Source organism: Cyanistes caeruleus, chromosome 6, assembly GCF_971803275.1.
Source record: "Cyanistes caeruleus chromosome 6, bCyaCae1.hap1.1, whole genome shotgun sequence".
In the NCBI taxonomy this organism is placed as follows: Eukaryota; Metazoa; Chordata; class Aves; order Passeriformes; family Paridae; genus Cyanistes; species Cyanistes caeruleus.
The window spans coordinates 49,901,125-49,905,343 of NC_141706.1; positions in this window are offsets into that span (position 1 = coordinate 49,901,125).

The following is a 4,219-nucleotide window of genomic DNA, read 5'->3' on the forward strand; positions in this document are numbered from 1 at the left end:
AGAGAAGAAACAAGTTGCAAATTTGCAGCTGATGGTAACTGGAGAAAGGAAAGGGCATTGACCCAGTTTTGGAGGGAATGATAAACAACTGTAATATTTATACTGAATGTCTCAAGAACAACAACAATGTATACTTTGATGTGGGGATGGTATGGTGATGAATTTTCTTTCTACTAACAAATTATAATAAAACCACCACCACCACCAATAAAATAACTGGATCATTGTTTTCCAGTTTCTTTAGACAAGTGCTTTCTTCAGCTTCCTGCTTCTATGAGAAGGAACAAATGAATTTTTTTCTAGAGATGTGTTAGAACACAGAAATCATTTCTGTGCACTTGTAACTATTACTTTCCTCAGAACTTATACTGTATTTTACATGTCAAGCAAGTAAAATCACTCCCAACTCTAAAAAAACATCTTTTCTTCCCTTTGTAGCTTTTCCCATGCAGCACTGAAAAGTCCGCAGATTTTTTATTTTTCCACAGAACAAACAAGAACTCGTTATGGTTTTATTCTGTTTTTTCATAATTTTCTACTTAATATTGCCCTAAAAGTTGAGTTTTGAAACAATGAATGGTTTAAAGTAAACTTGTTTCATAAAACTATATACCTTAATGGCTGGAAAAGAAAATGTACTGTTGACTGTAAAAAGTAGGAAGTTGGAAGAATGATTTTTTGATGTTTCCAGTAGAATGTTTCACACATTTCATAGTTTGGGAATTGAGGACACTGCTAAGAAAAGATTGTAAATATGGACTTCAAAGGGATGATTAATAAAAAAAAAAATAAAATTGAAGGATTGCCTGTTGAAAAGATACATAACCATTGTTCTCATCCTGGATCTTCTTAAAAGTTATGGGTTTATAATAATCTAGTTAGGTTTGCCATGCTGCCTACAGTGTCACTTTGTCACGGGTATTTCTCTGACTCACTGCTTTGAAGGTCACTATGAGAGTTCAATGCCTCAAGAAACTTCCACTTTTGTTGAGATGACAATCTTTTGCTTTGTCCATTTTTCACCTCAACCACTTTCTTCCCTTTCCCTACTTGCATTTTTAGTAGGAGAGTTCTTCTTCAACTTTGAAATTCTGTTTAATTCTACATATAGATAGAAGTCTAGAGTTTCAATGCATGGAGGAGCCAATGGAAAGACTGAATAAACAGTAGGGTTTTAGATACTTTAGGAACTGTAGAACTTTATGGACAGAGGAACTTGAGCAGAGATAAACCAGCTGTGGCGTACTCATAATGGTAGCGTTACCCCAAAAACAAAACACTCAAAAGGATTATTTGAATCAGAAGTTAATGGAAAGCCAGTTTTTGCAGAAGAAGAGGCAGTTTAGGCTGAAACAGTCTGCAGAAGTGATATCAATACTAATGCTACGCGTGTCTCCCAAAGGAGTGAAAGGAAATTCACAAGGGAAGCATAGTGCTTTATGCATGGAATATGCAACATCAATCAGTGAAACAGGAAAAAACTTGATAATGCTTCCTTAATTATGCTGGGAGCCTGGAAAATAACATAAGGAATTATTACAATTCTTGGAATCTAAATAATTGCCCCGACATACCAGGTAACTCAGAGACTTGGTGGAAAGGGGATAAGCCATGGAATGTTGTGTTGCTAGGCTTCCAGCTTCATAGGGATTGTAGACTAGGACATAATGGAGGAAGGATAAATGTAGGAAACTTAGGGAACATTAAATTATTATTATCATAATTTAAAAGCATTATTCATTTTGGATGGAAATTTTATGTTACTAATAAAAGTGTAGAACCAGCATGGAACTATGCTTGCCCTTATCAGAAAAATACAAAATGCTGAGTGAGATGGAAAAATTTCCAAGTTTGGGAGAAGTACTAAGTGTGAGAGATTCTGATTATCTATCTAGAAATTTGATAGGGATTGAATGGAATGAAGTGTAAACTTACTTTTTTGTTTTTTTGCTATGATGAATGTTTTATTTCTAGAACAATAAAAAATCTTAGAACTCACAGGAAAAGATTATGTTAAAAATTTGAACTTGAGCCATGCAGGAGGAACCATTTCAAGAGATATTATTGAGTGATTTGTTATGTGATAGTGCCCATGCCAGAAAAAGATTTAAAAACAAAAGGTAAAAAAAAAAAAAAAAAAAAGAGAATATGAGTTTTCGTTTTTCAGAAATGTAGAAAGATTTACAAAACAAATGGAAGAGCAAACCCTGGAAAAAAGCCCATACCAAACCAAATAACCAACCAACCAAATAAAATACAATAAGAAAATTTAAAAAAAAACCCTAAAACACTCTTTTCATCTTGAATTCTACCTAAAAATTACTACAGTGGAAGTCCAAGTAAGAAGAATGTGAAATTAAAATAAATCAAAATAGACCTCAAAGTCTTATGTTAGGTCAGTAGCTCAGAATACAAGCTAAGAATGATAATATAGATAAAAACTCAGTGTTGAAGAAATTAAAAACACACTAAGTATGGATAACAAATGAACCATAAAATACTCAGAACATACATGAACAGGATATTTAAAAAACATCAAAAATAATTTGAATAGCACCAGCAAAATTGTGCTTAGACTGATAGTAAATCTGTCCCTTAGTGCAAAACACTTCTGATAGGGAATTGGCGAGACCATATTGTGACAAACTTCTGAAAGAAAACTCAGGTGTGACAAGGCTGTACTAGATAAACACAATGAATTCTTTGAATTGGTCTGTACTGTGGAGGACACTGAATAGATTCCCACATCTAAAACCCTTTTGCAGGGCATAGGTCAAAGAAATTCAGTCACTTCTAAAAATATACAAGATATATTAGACAAAATAGATAAATTAGATGGTCATACATCAGCAGCACCAGGTGATATTTCACCCATGGTGTGAAACATATCATGGTGAGGCCATGACATGTATAGAACAGGAAGACTGTCAAGATTGCCTATCTGTGAAAATATCTAAGATTGTGGGAATTACAACGAGTCTGAACCTAAAATAGAAAAATAAAATCTTTAACATAGCAGTAAACAGAGCCTTTAGGGAAAGAGTCAGCATATCTTCTGTAAAGGGCAATCCCTCCTCACTGACCTGCTGCAGCTCTGGAAGAATGATTGTAAGCATGAGTATGAACAACTGATAGTTGAACCAATGAATTTGGATTTTTAAAGGTTCACCAAAGGCTGTTAAAGAAAATAAGTTGTGGAAAGCTTCCTTTAAGCACTGAGGCTAAATGATAGAAGGGGTAGGGTGGGATGGCATAGCATAACATAGAATAGCATGGGACTGGATTAAACACTTGCTTTCCAGGATGGGGAAGGATATGCAATGTGGTCCCATAGGGTAGCTGGTGGGACCAGCTCTTTTCATGATTTTAGAGACCTGGAGAAGAAAGGACCAATGAATCTGCAAATCTGTGACTACTACTAATCTCCTTTGTGGTGAACACTGAATTGGGATATTATTAATCCTGAAAATTAATAGGATGTTGTTAACCAAACTGCAATATTAGAAATAAAGGTTTTTCAAGCTAGAAGTTTCTATTGAAGCAGATAAAACACAATCTTTCTTAAAACAGCAAGTAGCATATTTACAGAGTTTACTGCACTATGACATTGTTGGTGAAGGCACACAGCAAGCTGAAAAAGAATTAGATGTTCATTTACTAAAACATCTAAAGAACAGGGTATCATTAAATACCAGCCCATGGCCATTAACAGAGTTTGAAAAGCAACTAGATTGGTGTTCCCTCTCTAAACATCTCCTGCTTCCTGTGTCAATGATTGGGCTCTGGGCTGGATGGGCTTTTGGTTTGACATCATATATTATGTTTTTAATTAATGTGTGTGGCCTTCTTCTGATCACCCAAAAATTCCTCTGTGAATTCCTGCAATACCTGCCTAAATTTCTGCCATGTGGTCTCTGTATAAGACCCACAAGAACAGTCATAGCTCTGATACCTTCTTACTGTTTGTCATTTCTCAGAAAATACTATATGGCTAGGCTTTACCTTGTGCCTGAAAGCTAGATTGACATTTCCAGAAAACATGGATTTAATGTTTATTTGTTGAGGAAATGATACCTCCTTGTCCAGGCTTTCAGAATTCTGACAACCCACTGAGAAGTAGCTTTAATTAGGGTAACAGTAGTGCAGGAATGACAGAAAGTTTAAAAATCCCTCAGTTTCATCTGTAATAAATTTACAGATGAAAGTAGATTTGATGAAG